At 41.2% G+C, this 17,792-nt stretch overlaps 1 protein-coding gene and 1 pseudogene across 1 annotated transcript in view; one reads left to right on the top strand and one right to left on the bottom strand.

The window, feature by feature from the left end:
• The window catches only part of Cd38 (CD38 molecule), a 42,129-nt gene that overhangs the window by 13,378 nt on the left and 10,959 nt on the right, over positions 1–17,792 (bottom strand). The gene's annotated exons all lie outside the window — the stretch shown is intronic.
• On the top strand, positions 10,477–11,436 carry LOC106021040 (annotated as a pseudogene).

Genomic DNA, 17,792 nt, shown 5'->3' with positions numbered 1-17,792 from the left:
CAAGCAGATCTCTGTGAGTTCAAGACCAGCCTGGTCTACAAGAACTAGTTCCAGGACAGCCACCAAAGCCACAGAGAAACCCTGTCTCAAAAAAACAAACAAACAAACAAAAAAAAAGGAAAAAAAAAGAGAGAAAACTATGCCAGGAAACCATTAGTCATCTCTCTTTCTATACCATTTACATACGCAAAAAGAAAAAGTTATGCTGTTATATACTTTAGTGTCAATCAAAATTTATGGAGTACTATCATGGGCAATTTGGAAAATAGACATTTGGCGGCTGCTTTGCTTTCAATCTTTCAGTTGGGTTTATGCTTTAATTCCAGTAATTAATGCAGTGTCCGTCTCAAGAACTCTCTGTTCTAAATTCCAACTGTTGTAAAGTTCCTCTGCTTTGTTCCTTGGAAGCATCTTCAGGCCTTGAGGAAGAACAAGATGGGAGACTGAGGAAGAATAAGATGGAAGGCTGAGAGCAGAGTTTTCCACTTCAAAAAAGGCATGGTGGAAAGAGAAGTTACCCAGCACTGAGAACCTGCCACATATCAGATATTTTCACCAGCAAGCTCTTAGTTAATCATCAAAACTCACAATGCTCCTAAACTGTTTTTATGCTGCCCTTAGGTCATATACTCCAGTGAAGACGCAAGAAATCCCAGTCTAAAACCTGAGGGGAGTTTTTTGTTCAGAGTGGAGCTGGAGCAATGCTGTTGGACCTGACTTGGAAGAGTTGGTCCTACTTGGAAGCATTTGCAGTTCAAAGAGAAAAACAGAAGCATCGTCTTGCATACATTACAAACATTGTTTTTTACATCTTTTAACCCATTTTTTTCACTTGTAGCAAAATAACAATAATGATAGGATTCAAGTTTCAGGGACAAACTCCTACAGTAAAAGGACACTTTTAAAGTGTCCTTTCGGAAATCAAAGAAGACACCAGAAGGTGGAAAGATCTCCTATGCTCTTAGATAGGATCAACACAGTAAAAATGGAGATCTTACCGAAAGCAATATACAGCTTTAATGCAATCCCCATTAAAATCCCAGAACAATTCTTCACAGACCTTGAAAGAACAACAATCAACTTTGTATGGAAAAACAAAATACCCAGGATAGCCAAAACAGCCTTATTCATCAAAGCAACATCTGGAGGCATCACCATCCCTGACTTTAAGCTCTATTATAGAGCTGTAGTCCTGAAAACAGCTTGGTATTGGCATAAATATAGACAGGTAGACCAATGGACTCGATTGAACACCCTTATATTAACCCATACATGTATGAACATCTGATTTTCGACAAAGAAGCTAAAAATATACAGTGGAAAAAAGAAAGCATCTTCAACAAATGGTGCTGGTGTAACTGGATGCTGGCATGTAGAAGAATGAGGATAGATCCATGTCTATCGCCATACACAAAATTTAAGTCCAAATGGATCAAAGACCTCAACATAAATCCAGCCACACTGAACCTGTTAGAAGAGAAAGTGGGAGGCACCCTTGAATGAAATGGTACAGGAGACCGCTTCCTGAACGTAACTCCAGTAGCACAGACACTAAGATCGACAATTAATAAATGGAACCTTCTGAAACTGAGAAGCTTCTGTAAGGCAAAGGACACAGTCAGCAAGACAAAAAGGCAACCCACAGATTGGGAAAAGATATTCACTAACCCCACATCTGACAGAGGGCTGATCTCCAAAATTTACAAAGAACTCAAAAAGCAAGTCTCCAAAACACCAAAGGACCCAAGCAAAAGATGGGATTCAGAACTAAATAGAGAATTCTCAATAGAGGAGTCTAAAATGGCTGAGAGACACTTGAGAATGTGCTCAACTTCCCTAGCCATCCAGGAAATGCAAATCAAAACAACTCTGAGATACCATCTTACTCCTGTCAGAATGCCTAAAATCAAAAACTCCAAGGACAGTTTATGCTGGAGAGGATGTGGAGAAAGGGAAACACTCCTCCACTGCTAGTAAGAGTGCTGACTTGGACAGCCACTTTGGAAATCATTATGGAGATTCCTCAGAAAAATAGGAATCAGTCTACTACAAGACCCAGCAATTCCTCTCTTAGGCATATATCCAAAAGATGCACATTCACACAACAAGGATGTCTCTGTTCCACTACGTTCATAGCAGCATTATTTGTAATAGCCAGAACCTGGAAGCAGCCTACATGCCCCTCAACTGAAAGAGTGGATAGAGAAAACGTGGTACATTTACACAATGGAGTACTATTTGGCGGGGAAAAAAATGGAATCTTGCAATTTGCAGGCAAATGGAAGGCACTAGAAGAAACCATACTGAGTAAGGTAACCCAGTCACAAAAAGGGAAACATGGTATGTACTTACTCATTTATGAATTTTAGACATGAATCAGGGGAGTGCCAGCATACAATCCCACTGCCAGAGAGTCTAGGAAACAGAATCTTCATCCAGCGACTGATGAAAGCAGAGGCAGATACCCACAGACAAACACTGAACTGAACTCCTGGAATCCAGTGTCAGAAAGAGAGAATTGATGGGCAAAGGAGTTAAGAGTGGGCTGGTTTAACACACAGAAACAGTTGACCTGAACAAGGGGGAGCTCTTGGACCCCAGATTGATGGCTGTGTGGAATTCATGGGACTGACCCAGACTCTCTGAATGTGGGTGTCAGTGAGGAGGCCTAGGTAATCTATGGGGCCTTGGGTATTATTTATCCCTGGCGTACAAATAGACTTTGAGTGCCCATGGCACAATATGGGAGGCTCTCTCAGCCGGGACCCTTGGGGGAGGGCCTAGGCCCTGCCCTGGATGAAATGACAGTTACTGGAGATCCACCATGGAGTGTCTCACCCTCCTTGGGGATCGGACTGGAGATTGGGTGGGGCACTGGGGAACCTGGTGGAGAGGGTGGGGGGATTGGGGAGAGGGAGAGGGAGCTGGGATTGACATGTGAAACAAGATTGTTTCTAACCTAACTAGTAAAAAAAAGACTTTAATCCAAGAAGACAAAAAATAGTCTGTTCCATTTACCAACTAAAACTTTTTGTTGTTCTTTTTCTTTTATTTTATCTTTTAGAAATTTGAGCTTGCCCAGAGGTGTTGCTGGCTGCCCTCTTTATCATTCAAGCTGAGCATGCCCAGAAGTGCTCCTGTCCACCGTTTTAACCCTGAAAACATATGCGTCATCATCTTTACCTAAGCATTCCCGCAAATGTGTGCGTCATCTTTTTTCTTCTTGAACCAGCTCTTTGCAGTGAATCTTCCTCCAACCTTATCTCTCAGCTATACTTGTCTTCAGTTTACATTCATCAAGATGCAAACTCCACTTTTGTTATAATAACAACATTTCTGAGTAGCTGGTACTGCAGACATATAACACCACTATTATAGTGTTATAATAACAGCATTTCTGAGTAGCTGGTACTGCAGACATATAACACCACCATCATAGTGGCACTAGATAGTTTCACTTTGGTTTTGTGGGGCTAGGAATTAAACTCCCAGAATCACACATGCTAGGCAAGTGCTCTACCACTAAGATTCACCCACCAGACCCATCTTGCCTATTTTCAAATGTACAAATAAACAGTCTTAATGTTTTGTAACCCATTAGCATTAACACCCTGTGCTTCCTCTTCCCCACCCCTGGCTACCACAATTCTTCCTGTTTCAATTTGACTATGCTAGATATCAAAAAAAAGTGGAATCTTTCTATATGGCTGACTTTACATAGCGTGATGGTCTTAGGATATTCATGCTGTAGTGTATCTTAATTAGGGTTACTATTGTTGTGATCAAACACTATGACCAAAGCAGTTTATAAAAGAAAGCCTTTAACTGGGGACTTACTTAGAGTTTCAGAGGGTGAGTCCATGACCATCATGGTGGGGAGCATGGTGGCAGGTGGGCAGGCATGGTGTTGGAGCAGTAGCTGAGAGATTACATCCTGATAGGCAAGCAGCAGGCAGAGAGCAAGACTGGGGCTAGCACTGGACTTTTTAAGCCATAAACCTTACTTGCAGAGGCATACCTCCAATAAGGCCACACCTCCAAATCATGCCTAAACCATTCAAGTGGAAGCCAAATTTTCAAATATATGAGCCTATAGTGGCCATCCCCATTCAAAACACCACATAGTACATATTGACTTTTCTCCCTTTTGACGGCTAAACAATATCTCATTGTGTAACGTATAACGATACCAGTTTGTCTGCTCATCAGTCAGCGGGCATGTACGTTGTTCCTTCTACACATTCTTTTATTCCGTATTTTCTGAGAGGCTTCCATAAGTCCCACAATGCGTCCCCGCTGCTATCAAGATAAACATTTCTGTCCATGAGGCACATGAACATACCCAAGAAAAACACTACTCAGTATTGAAACAAATATTCTTGGTCTTGGCCTAAATGTTAGCTTTTACCACAGGGTCTTTGGTTCCATGATCCATTATCTCTTCACATTCATTATCCAGTTAGGGACCACATAATTACAGATCATAGGTGTCCATCCCTCATCCTGAAGACGGAGGATGTGAAATCTGGGGTAAGGAACACTTTTCCCTGCAGCATTAAAATACTTCCCTGGTAAGTCACATACAAGCCACAGTCCAAGGCTAGACTTTGCCAACAAGGTCAAGGAGATGGGTAATGAAAAATCTCAGACAAAATAAAGAAAAGATGGTCCACTCTGCTAAGTCTCCTGGGCTCCCCTGCCCTTTTCCTACTTAAGGTACATGCATTTTAGACAGAAATAGAAGGTGAGATCACATAGTTTTTGCATGTTGCCAGAAGAAAACGGTTCCATTTCATTCCCCCAGAGTTCTTCATTTTGTGTGACTTTCCTAAAAGCCATACCTTACAGGTTCTGAATATATTTTCTGGAAATGATGCTAGAAAAATGATATACTCAAGGACATCCTGATTAAAGCCTAAATAAATAAGGTTGCATAGACCAGTCTGTCTATGCAAGATCCAGATCACAAAGAAACTAGACAAGTTTTGGTTTCTTTCTTTCCCTTGGGAACACTCCTTTCAAAACTGAGTCACGGTGGCAAGCTAGTTGCCTTAGCTCCTCCTGCCCAGGACAGGAAATGAATAGGTTGTTTGTGGAGATGTTGAGGGATGAAGGAGAAACAGCTCTGACTTCAGAGAGGTCGAACAGCATGACCTCATACCCAAACCACATCTTAAATTCTTCCAGTTAACCACGAGCAACGGTTGATTGTAATCCGGGTGCAGACAGAAAGGAAATCACAAACATGAAGAAATGACGACAGAACCATTCTTGCACATGGTTGATAGAAGTGATAGCTGCATCTTAACTTGTACCAACCTCAGCTTCATGCTTCCATGGAGAAAATTTATCAAGAGTTCATATCAGAAAACTAGACCCATCCTGTTGGCTCTCTGGCACTGTACAGGTAAAGCCAGCCTCCTTAAATCTTCCCTTGAACTTGTAAAACTAAGCCAGACCCCACAAGTTTCCTGGAAAGCACACCTGTCTGTCCCCTTACACCCCCCCCACCTTTGTGATGAGTATTTCACTTCTTACAGAGAGCAACAAACCCAGTTCACACAATTATAGACTGTTCCCAGTGGTCCTAGGTTAAGGTCTAGACACCAATGAACAACTCAGGGCACTAGATAATCTAAAGGCCTATGTCAATTGGAATGCCTCATGAGTATGTGAGCTGGACAGAAGTTCCACAAGAAATCCCTGTCAGTCTTCTGGCTTGCTGGAAAATAATAAGATTTTTTTCTGGTGGAGGAGAATCTTGGTCTGAGAGCAGTTTCTTTCCTTCCGTTTCAAAATGGAATCTTGGAGGCTTTGTGTAGAGTAAGTTAGCCTACATGTCAGGACTCAAGGTCAATGGTGTGCACTCGTCTTTTCTACCCCACTGCCCCTGCCAACAGTCTTTACTGCTCCTACCACCATAGACCACTTCCTATGGTTTACCTCTCAAGCCTCCCCTTTCTGCTAGGTTACTCAGGGATGGTTGGTTCCAGGTGACCAAAGGAGGGAAGCAGCAATAGAGGAAAAGAGGGGCAGTCGTGACCATGCCATTATGCACCCTACGAGCCAGATGCTGCACAAGATGCCAACGACTCAAGGCTTATATCAAAATCTCACACCACCCTCTAAGGGTGATTCTAGTCTCTAAGTTAAAAGTAAAGGGATCAGAGCTCAGAGCACCTTAGCCCCTGTCCAAGGTCAGGGCCCCAGAACTGCCTTGCAGACCAGAGCTCGCTCTTTTTGCTAGACAGTGCTGCCTCCCACAGGAAAATCAAAACCATGCAGCTATGCTCCAAACAGAGTGGCTTCTAGAAGGAAAGAGAGTTACCATTCCTAAGAGATTTGTGTCTCTAGACCATCGGAGACATTCAGGATTAGAACTTGGCAGTCATTTCTGGATGATAGAATAACATGAGTCAGGAAAGAAAAGGTAACGTTTTATGCTGAGTGGGGGCATGCATATGTATTTGGTAAACCTGGTTTCTCTATGGCCAGCTTGCACTGGGTATCAGAATGCTACTATTGCCACTCTAAGTGTGTACCACTCACATAATAACATTTCTCTTTGTAATGTGTCACTCCCGTGGGAGGCGTTCACATCTTAAGCCCCATTTGTTCAATACATTTAGCTCTGGAGGGGTAGGGATACACATTTCAGCTGTCTGGTCCTCCAGGTCAAGCTGTCCCTACTCAAAACAAACAAACAAACAAACCCATGCAGGTTCACTGACCTGCTTGATTCTTGAATTTGAGGTCACTACAATCTGTATTTAAAGGAAATACTGCCACCTTGTGGGCAAAGTGGGTGGCTGGTGAGACTCAAGGAAGCAATGAGGAGTTTCTAAACTGGATCTTAAGGAAACAGCTTACAGAATCTACTAACCAGGGCTCTGTAGGGGCTCACAGAGGCTGAAACAGCCATCAGGGAGTCTGTATGGGTTTAACCTAGGTCCTCTGCATATACTATGATTGTGTAGCTTGGTGTAGCTATGGGATTCCTAACAGTGGGAAGAGGAACTGCCTCTGACTCTTTTGCCTGCTTTGGGGATCCTTTTCCTCCTACTAGGTTGCCTCATAAGCCTTAATTTGAGGGGATGTACCAAGTCTTCTTGTAACTAGATATGCAATGTTTGTTTAGTAATTATCCTTGGGAGGCCTGCCCTTTTTGAAGAGAAAGGAAGAAGGGTGGATCTGGAAGAGAGGAAAGGGAGGGGGGCAGAAAGGGCATGATTAGGAGGGGAAGAGAGAGAAGAAACTGGTCAGGATGTAATATATGGAAGAATTTTTTAAAAACCTCTTCAAGTTTAAGGGGTTCCTAGAAATGACTAAATCATAAATCTGGAAAATACTTACTTAAAATCTGCCATGCACTGACTACAGAGCATAAACCCAAGATAAAGACTATGAAAGTTATAGAACATGCTAGAAAGTTTCAAGTTCTGTGTGAAAATAGGAAGAAATGACTAGGATGAGAGGCGGGAGGGGCACAAGCAGTGTTCAACACTATATAAGGTGGGGATATTAGACGGCATTGAGCAAAGAATTGAAGGAAGACAGAACTTTAAAGCGCTAACATCCAAGAGAATAATGCTCTGTGTAGACAGTCCTAGTATTAGATATGTTTAAAGAAACCTTTTGGCTGGAGCAAAGCAGTCAAGAAGGAACTGATGGAAACAAGGAAGAAATTCAAATTTGCCCTTCACAATGAACTTCTATTTATGGCAGAGTTATGGGCAACAGAAGACTGTACACAGGAAGTAGAAGAGATCACTTAACTTCAAAAGAATTCTCTGCCTTCTTTGCTGCCTGCAGTCTGAAAGGAAATGGGGGCATAGGCAGGTAAACCAGTACTTCTGACAAGAAGAACTGACTTTCACCATGGTAGGGGAAGAGAAGATAACGGTCAGGATGGGAAAAAGAAGTCAGGCGTGGTTACACATAACTTTTAGTCCCAGCACTCAGGAGACAGAGGCAAGAAGGTCTCTGACTTCAAGACCTGAAAGTTCTACAGAGAAAGTTCCAGGATAGTCAGGGCTAATACAGAGCAGGGGAGGGGGAAATGAAAATAATAAGATAGGAAAAAATGTTAGATTCCAAGTTCACTGTGGATTTCTAGTGGACTGAGTATATGTGAGTATGTGGTTTTAGAAGGCTTGTGTCTGAGGTACTAGAAAGATGGAGTGGCCATCAACTGGAAGAGAATTTCCAGCAGAAGTTGTCTATAAGACATCCACAGGAAGTCATAAAACAGAGAAATAGGCTTGTGACAAGGACAAAGAAGACATAATGATAGGCTCAGTAGGAGAACATGACAACTTGGAGACACTAGAAGATGAAACATAGATACCATCAAAAAGCAAGATGAAGGGTTGGGACACAGGCTAAGTGAGCACAATTTGTCAAGCTGAAGGATGTGCTCCACAGTGACAGATCCTCCTAACACCAAAAGAAGAGGAAGACTGAGACAAGACCATTGCAAGTATTGGACAGAAAGTTGTGTCAAGAACTGCATGGCTTCTACAAGTAACGGCAGGGGTGGGGATGATCTGTTTATCCCATTTTTGTCAAATACTGTATCTTGAGAGTTTATTTGGGAGAACACTACTTTAACTTAAATATAATATCCATATGTAATGAAGAAATCAACAGGTGCAAACACACCTTTCATGTCCTGATTTTCCTTGCCCATTTCAAAACTTAGCAGGTTTTCTCTTAGGATAATGACTAAAGTTCCTTATCATTCATAACTTTGATTGGAAATTTTCCTGAAAGTGTAAACCAGAGTGGCATATCAAAAAATCTTAGGATTAGCAATTCTGTGACAGGTATTTGTAACTTCTTCAAGTTCCTGCATTTTCTAAAACCTATTTATCATTTTCTCTTAATAGTTCCCAATGTCTCTGGGCAATGGTGGCAGATGCCTTTAATCCCAGCACTCAGGAGGTACAGGCAGGTGGATATCTATGAGTTTAAGGCCAGTATGGGCTACAGAGTGAGTTCCAGGATAGCCAAGGCTATAAAGAGAAACCTTTCTCAAAAACCTAGCTAAACAACAGCAACAACAATTCCCCCAATGTCATAAATGCAGATTTATACTTACTCTATATCAGTACAGTATAACTTGATTTTTTTAATGTGGAAGAGATCATATTCTGAGAAAGGAGTTCAGAAGGAGCCCCTTCCCTATTTTTCTTCTTGTTTTAGAAGCAGGATCTCATGTAACCCAGGATGACCTTGAATTCATGGTGTAGCTGAGGATGACCTTGACCTTCTGATTGTTCAGCCTCAACCTCCCAAGTGTTGGGATTATACCACATCAATTTTTAAGGAGTGCTGAAGATAGAACCTGGGCTTAGTGCATATTAGACAAGCACTCTACTAAGAGAGGTATATCCCTATCCCATAATCTTGTTCTTTCTATAACACCATCTTAGGAACTAACCCTTGGCTGAAGATGGACACAGTCTCTCCTATGAGCACTATCCTAGTGACTTTGTCACCTTCTACTGGGTCCTGCCTCTTAAAGGATTTCCCACCTCTTACATCACCAAAACAAGGGCTAAGTTTAGAGCACAAGCTCTAGGGCAATGTACTCAAACCTTTATCCCTTCTAAAACATTATCCTTTAAAACTATATCCATACCTTTACAACTATCCTCAGTACCACTGCAAACAGTTTGGTGGTTTCTCAAAAAGTTAAACAGTCATCTGTCATTTGGCCCAGTCCTTTATTTCTGGATATTTGCTCCCAAAATGAAACTGTATGCACATGCATTCATTTATACACTGATGTCCAGAACAACTTCATTTATCATATTCAGAATGTGAAGATAAGCCGAATGTCCCCCATCCAGTAAGTTGATAAGCAAATTATGGTATACACATACAGTTGACTTAGTAATAAAAAGGAACCAATGTTTAAAATAAAGTATGTGTGTGTACATGTGCAAGTGTGTTGTGTGTGAAGTATATGCACATGTATGCAGATGCATGTACTTTTGTGTATACTCACAGACGCTCAACGAGGACAATGTGTCCTGCTCTATGACTCTTCACTTTATTCCCTTGAGACAGGGTCTCTCACTGAACTGAAGCCAAGTTTATGACCAGTAAACCTCAGTGACCCTGTCTCTGCTCCCCACAGTTTTAGGTTATAGGGCTTAGTGAAGCCATGTCTCGCTTCTCACACATGTACTTGGATCTGAAATCAAATGGGCAGTGGGGGTGGCATTACCAACTCTGGGTTAAGAGAAACGTTTAGTAAATAGCATTCATATAATTATATACACCTGAAGGTGAGAATGAAATTGTTTTCTTATTTCATAATACACAAAAGACAAATTCCAGATACTTAAAGGACTTAACTGTGAAAAGTAGTAGTTTAACATTTTTAAACCCATCCGGGCTCTATGCTCCTCCCTGTTCTAGACACAGCCATATCTCTTTGTACAGTGCCAGCCTCGTTCCTGAGACACAATGGTGAAGATCAGAGTGAACGGATTTAGCTGTATTGGATGCCTGGTTACCTGGGCTGTTGTCACTTCTGGCAAAGTGGAGACTGTTGCCATCAATGACCCCTTAATTGACCTCAATTACATGGTCTACATGTTCCAATATGACTCTACCCATGGCAAGTTCAAAGGCATAGTCAAGGCTGAGAATGGGAAGGTTGTCATCAACGAGAAGGCCATCACCATCTTCCAGGAGCAAAATCCCAATAACATCAAATGGGGTGATGCTGGCGCCGAGTATGTTGTAGAGTCTACTGGCATCTTTACCACCATGGAGAAGGTTGGGGCCCACTTGAAGGGTGGAGCCAAGAGGGTCATCATCTCCGCCCCTTCTGCTGATGCCCCCATGTTTGTGAACCATGACAAGTATGACAACATCCTCAAGATTGTCAGCAATGTGTCCTGCACCACCATCTGCTTAGGTCATCCATTACAACTTTGGCATTGTGAAAGGACTCATAACCACAGTATATGCCATCACTGCCACCCAGAAGACTGTGGATGGTCCCTCTGGAAAGCTGTGGCATGATGGCCATGGGCCTGCCCAGAACATCATCCCTGCATCCACTGGTGCTGCCAAGGCTGTGAACAAGATCATCCCAGAGCTGAACAGGAAGCTCACTAGCGTGGCCTTCCATGTTCCTACCCCCAATGTGTCCGTCGTGGATCTGACAAGTGGAGAAAGCAGCCAAATATGAAGACATCAAGAAGGTGGTAAAGCTGGCATCCCACGATCCACTGAAGGGCATCCTGGCCTACACTGAAGACCAGGCTGTCTTCTGCGTCTTCAACAGTGACTTCCACTCTTCCACCTTTGATGCTGGGGCTGACATTGCTCTCAATGACAATTTCGTAAAACTAGTATGATAATGAATTCGGCTACAGGGTAGTGGATCTCATGGCCTACATTGCCCCAAAGGAGTAAGAATCCCACCCTGGACCATCCACCCCCAGAAAGGACTGGAGCAAGAGAGAGGCCCTGGCTGCTGAGCAGTCCCTGTCCAGCAACCCCACACTGGTCATCTCCCTCACAGTTTCCATCCCAGGCCCCAGAATAAAATAAGGAGGGGCTTAGGCAGCACTGTTCTCTTGAATACCATCAATAAAGTTCACTGCACCCATCAAAAAAGTAATAAACCCATCCGACTCTTTATAATGTCACATAAAACTCCATTCTTAAGTAAGATACAAAGGCACAGCCATAGAAGAAAATACAATTGCAATGCCATTTAGGATTTCAGGATGAAGGGTACCCTGAATGAAGCTCCAGATTAGGAAAATGTGTGTGCCATCCACATAAGTGACAGGAAATTGGGATGCTGAATGTAGAAATATGGGCAGAGAAGTTGAAATGACCAATGAATACATAAAAGATAATCAGCCCACCTATTTCATCAGAGAAATGAAGCCTAAACTCCTTGGTATCACAATTTCAAAGAAAGTTCAGAGTAATCATGCAGAGACTTGACTCTGCAAGTTTGGAAAATATTTGTCCCCATGTGATGTAGCAGACTTTCTTCACCCCTCTTCTGTGGATAGCATGTCTCCAATGAAGATTTCAAAATATCAAACACTTTTCAAACCTCCTTACACCTTGGGTTAGCCAAGCAGGCCTCTTCTGGCCAATCAAATTTAAGGAGAAACCAGAAGCATGAAGGAGGGATTTTGGGGAAAACATTATTATCTGATGAAGAGTTCTGAAATGAAGTCCTGTTTCCCTGATGTTTGTTCCTTAGATGTGATTATATGAGGACACAATGACCAGAATTGCTGCAGACATTCTTTGACAAAAAGCTTGAGTCTCTCTTGCATGCAGCCCAAAGCCATTTAATTGGTATACCCTGTATCATAGGTTGAACTGTGCCCCCATAATGATGTTGAAATCTTCAACCTAGTATTTCTGAACCTATCCAAGATACACACACACACACACACACACACACACAATCATATATACATTTAGTCCCAAGTGTGGCGTGGGACTAAATTATTTCAGGGCTTACCAATTAGGGGTCCCACTTAAGAGAAAGGCTAATTCACCCAAACAGGCCATCAACCAGGCAGGAATTAGAGGAAGAACATGGGAGCAGTTGATGGGAGGAAAGGAAAGAAGGGAAGTGATGCAATTATGTTTTAATTCTAAAAAATTTAATAAAAATTAAAAAATTAAACTGCTAAAAACAATCCTTGTTGATCAATTCTGTATAAAGACACTGAGGGCAATTCCACTTCCCATAGGACTGGGATGACATAAAAAGGAAGAAATTGAGGCTGGAGAGCTGGCTCCATGGGTAAAGTACATGCTGTGAAATAAAAGTTAGACACAGCTGAATATGGGAATCCGAGACAAGGATCACCAGCCCTCAGTGGCCAGCCAGTCCAATCAAAATCTCAGGTTCAATGAGAGAACTTGTCTCACAAAATGAAATGGAGAGCAATTGAGAAAGATACCCAGTGTTGTCCTCTGGCCTACGTGTACATGTGTGCACACACAGGAAAAGTTAGATGTCTTTATAGACATGTACAGAGAGAATACAGTGTGAAGAGCTCCTGGGAACCCCTCCCACCTAGCTAAGGATGTCTATCAATCCCAAGAGCGGGAATAGGGTGTGGATCAGAGTCCCTCACAGCCTTCAGGAGTTGCCCCTGAACAGATCTCTTCTTTTGACTTCCTGCCTCCAGATTGTCAGATAGTACATTTCTATTGTTGAAGCCACACATGTAGTAAGTACCTTGTTATGAGAGCTCTAGTAAATTAAAAAGCCACTGAAAATAACCATGGTACATTCTGTGAGTCATATTTGTGCATAGGTAAATGCCATCGAAATTGTAAAACACCCTTCACTGGAAAAAACAGTTAATTCCACAGAACAAAAATGTATAATAAACACAAGTTGAGAAGAGTTAGGAAATGGTGCCCTTTCTTATCATATGTATAAATGTATAATAAACACAAGTTGAGAAGAGTTAGGAAATGGTGCCCTTTCTTATCATATGTATAAATGTATAATAAACACAAGTTGAGAAGAGTTAGGAAATGGTGCCCTTTCTTATCATATGTATAAATGTATAATAAACACAAGTTGAGAAGAGTTAGGAAATGGTGCCCTTTCTTATCATATGTATAAATGTATAATAAACACAAGTTGAGAAGAGTTAGGAAATGGTGCCCTTTCTTATCATATGTATAAATGTATAATAAACACAAGTTGAGAAGAGTTAGGAAATGGTGCCCTTTCTTATCATATGTATAAATGTATAATAAACACAAGTTGAGAAGAGTTAGGAAATGGTGCCCTTTCTTATCATATGTATAAATGTATAATAAACACAAGTTGAGAAGAGTTAGGAAATGGTGCCCTTTCTTATCATATGTATAAATGTATAATAAACACAAGTTGAGAAGAGTTAGGAAATGGTGCCCTTTCTTATCATATGGGTGATCAGCGAGCTGAGGACACCTGGCAGAGTCAGGGGGTGAGAAAACGGAAACACTCCCTGTGTCAAGAAGAGAGCTGTCTTATCAAGAGAAATTGGGCAGTTTTTTTTAAATAAAAAATAATATATGTCTTAACTAATTTACTCCTAGGATTCTATCTTGAACAAGCATACATACACATACACATACACATACACATACACATATACATACACATACACATAACCTACACACAGACTTTCTCCTAGCATTGCTTAGGAAATACTGCAAATATTAAAGAACTGAAAATGTCCCTGTATGTAAATCTAGTGTACGGTAAATTCATCAAGTGTGACTCTATTAACTGTGGAAATGAGAACCAGCTGTGATCATCGTCAAGAACACTGTTAAATGTGGAGGAAGAGGGAAGTGAGACAGAGAGAAAACATGCTGAAAACAAGAGTGTTTGCTGCCCTGTGCTAGGAACTTCACTAGAAAGCCCCCCCTTTTTCTAACTTGTTATTGATCAAAAAGGAAAGTTCCTGATATCCCATGGACACCTCAATGTGTTTAAAATATTCATGATTTACCTTCCTTACCTTTGAGACACTAACCAAAGATGTTGGTTGAGGTGCATGAAATGGGGAGTGAACCATTTGGTGCACCGAGAGTGAGGAAAGATGGCAGAGCAAGCCAGAGAGCAAGACAGTAAGAAATGTTTCTCAGTGACTCTGCTTCAGCCACTGCCTTGATGTCTGTCTGTGAGTTCCTGTCTCCTTCAGTAGTGGCCTGTGACCTAGAAGAGCAAGCAGTCCCCCTTTCTCACTAAGTTGCTTTTGGTCATGGCGTTTCCCATAGCAAGAAAAATCAAACCAGGACAGTAATATTTGTAGAGCCAAACTTCCCCCATGTGTATATGCTGCATTTGACACAGTCTGGTGAGAAGAAAACACCAAAGCAACTAAAATCATTTTCATTAAAAAATATTTTAACTGCATTGTTTAAACTACTCAGTGCTGAAGATATCTGCTTAAGCAGGCATAGATTGCTTTTGTCTTTCTATCAAAGCATAGATTGCTGTGTTCACTTTAAGTTTATGCGTTTTTTAAATGGTGGGGCTACCCACTACTTAGGATTCTAACTGGGTGTTAATTGGTTTAACATTCTTCATCTTGTATTTTAAATTTCTAAGCAATTGTTCGACAATGGGCATGCTTCCTTTTCATTGTTTGAAGAAAAAGTCAGGCATTAAAGAGAATAAAAGTATTAGGCTCTCACTTGGTTGACTCCATATTTCTGATTTTAGTTGTTATTCTCCTGTTTCTTCATCACCACCTCCAGTGTGGGCATTTACTGGTAAAAACAATTTCATTTCCATTCATGACAGTATTTGAATATAACCACCCTCCCTTTTCTGACCCTTTGTAACACATGTGCACAGGAAACCAATTCTTCATTTTTCACTGTTTTCTGTTTTGCTTTTATACTCACCGCCTTGAATGTATTCTTGACACCCACTTCTCCTTTGAGAAAACTGATCTTTTCAATACCCTGACCCAATCAATTTCCAAAGAACAAGAATCATAGTTGACATGTCAATCCCAGTTCCCTCTCCCTCCCCTCCTCCCAAATGTGAAGCAAGCTATTTAAAATTAAAGTAATTAAAAAAAATTTTAAAAAGAATCATAGTTGATCAATTCTGGAGTCGCTCTGCCAGTAAACCATGTCCTGCTCCACACCAGCTTGATGAAATAACCCCTTTCCTCTCCAAGTTGCTTTGGGTTATGGTGTTTATCCCAGCAACAGAAAGCAGAGGAGGGCAGTCATATATGTAGGACCACCTTCTCCCATGCAGATATACCATGTCTGACACCTTCTAAAAGAAACTGTCTTCAACTCAGCTCCCAGACCACTGGAGCACAGGCAAGAATTTCTGTTTCCACCTGCTTGGGTGCGCATTTTCCTTTTTTGTAAATATGTGTATGCCTTGTATTCGTAATTATATCATTCCACTAAATTGTATGTAAGTAAATTAGGTAAGTGACAAATAAAAACTGTTTCCTATGAAAATGTTTGTCTCAGTAAATAATGATCATGTACAAGTCTAGTGAAAAGAAAAATGCTGCACTTGATATTGAAATGGCAATTGTAACAACAGTTGAACATTATGGATTTCTGGAGGGATTCCTCACTTAGATGATTTCTTAGCCTACTTAAAAGCCTCTGCCTCTCCAATAACTCCCTGGTTTCTTCCACTTTGCTTACCAGCTGTTACCTATTTTTGTTCTTCCCAGACAAATTCAGATGAAAGATGACTATAATTTGGGTAGACAACGACAGATGTGGTGGGAAGCGGACATCCTCTGGGTACTTTTGGAACGGGGAACAGACAAGACTCATGCCCAGGCTGTCCTCAAACCTGTCATATAACCCAGGCTAACCTTAAACAGTGAAGAACATACGCACCCACACCAGCTGGATATATTTTGGTAGTAGAACCCATTTCATTAAGGATGTGATTATATATGGAAAAAGGGAAGAGAGAAGTGATGCCACGATTTTTTTAGTTGAACTACTGGAAAATAAGTTGCTATTTCAAATAAGGGAAGAATGAAGTGAAGCAAAATGAGAAAGGCCCCAGAGATTTGGATTTGTACAAATGAGTTTTGCAACCCCCATTGGCATCCAAGTGGGGATTTTTCAATAGGAAGTTGGATTGTGTCATTCTTGGGACAGGGGAGTTTTAGGTGAAGCTATGAATGTGAAAGCAAACAATGTGTTGAGAGTTTCACAAGGAGGGTGTGAAATCAACTCTTTCTAATGATCCTGATTGGTCAAGTGAGATGAAGGCAGGAGACTAATAGCAGATGGATGAACCCGATAAGATTGGCTTAAGGTGAATAGCAGTGATACTGGAATGGACTAAAGAAAAATTAACCCAAAAGCCTGTGAATGGCTTTCTTAGTCCCATTCTTGTCTTGCTACTGCCTAGTCTCAGTGAGACAGCTAACGTAATGTTTTCTTTAATTAAGCAGTGACATGCTAGTACATAGTATTTTCAATACACATCACTAGTGGCATGTATTTTGTCTGTGAAGGTCAAAAAAGGACCTTGAAGATAACTTATGTCACTTAAAATATAGTGTGCTAACAAGAACAATGATGTAAGCATAAGATAAATATATAACAATTACACATCACATAGCCAGAGATAAAGCAAACACATAATTATATTGTTACTATGAGCTAAGATTTTCAGTATAAGAGAAATGAAATACAAATATAAAATTAAGAATATCAAAGCCTTATACTTTTGTTCTGAATCTATAAATGTGAACTCATAACGTTTATGTCTTCCAGTGGCCAGAGGGATGACTCAGCAGTTAAAGAACACCTACTGCTCCTCCAGAGGACTTAATTTTGATTCCCAGCACCCATATTGAGCAGCTCAAAACTTCCTGTAACTCCACCTCTAGGGGATCCAACAATCTTTTCTGGCCTCCAAGGGTCCTGGACTCACATGCACAAACACACACACATATACACATAACTTCAAAAATAAACTATTAAAAATATTGTCTTCTAGAACTATCTACTAAAGTCCAGGAAAAAATCATGCCAGGCTGCATTGAGTAGCCCAAACACACTCTAAGTTTTGTTTCTACCAACAGTGGGCAGGGTTCCTCAGAATAGTAGACAATCCCATCTCTACAGCAGGACATCTACAAGGTAAGTTTGTATCACTGAGGACTGAGGATTGGTTCTTGCTCTGAGAGTGTGACCTCCTGTTTTATGTATCAGTGGTGCCGGCTCTATGGCCCTGAAAGTCTAGGCCTTAAACCAGTAGCCAGACAGATCCTCTG

The sequence above is a fragment of the Mesocricetus auratus genome, unplaced genomic scaffold, assembly GCF_017639785.1.
Source record: "Mesocricetus auratus isolate SY011 unplaced genomic scaffold, BCM_Maur_2.0 Super-Scaffold_100006, whole genome shotgun sequence".
Lineage (NCBI taxonomy): Eukaryota > Metazoa > Chordata > Mammalia > Rodentia > Cricetidae > Mesocricetus > Mesocricetus auratus.
This window is presented reverse-complemented; position numbering and strand designations above follow the sequence as displayed.